We start from the raw sequence: 325 nt of genomic DNA on the forward strand, positions 1-325 counted from the left end.
GGTGGGGTGGGGAAGGACTGCTCTGATATTGACATCTGTAGCTGGCCAGTGACAATGATATGCCCCTGAGGTCCCTTCCAATCCCAGTGCTCTGGGGAAGGGACAGAGAAGCACCACAAAAAGGCTGCTTGTGAACTGCTCTCTGCCATTTTGCAGCTGTGTAGCAGGAGGAGGAGCAGCAGCAGAGAGCAGCATCTGTAATCTTGCAGCTTGGTTGTGCCTCCCTACCAAGTTGTAGCCAATCCTTTCCTACCCTCCCTATTGTTATCCCTTGCAACTCTTTCTTCCCCAAAAATCCTGTTAAAAAAGAAAGCAGTGCTTTGCC

The sequence above is a fragment of the Alligator sinensis genome, unplaced genomic scaffold, assembly GCF_000455745.1.
Source record: "Alligator sinensis unplaced genomic scaffold, ASM45574v1 scaffold485_2, whole genome shotgun sequence".
Classification (NCBI taxonomy): Eukaryota; Metazoa; Chordata; order Crocodylia; family Alligatoridae; genus Alligator; species Alligator sinensis.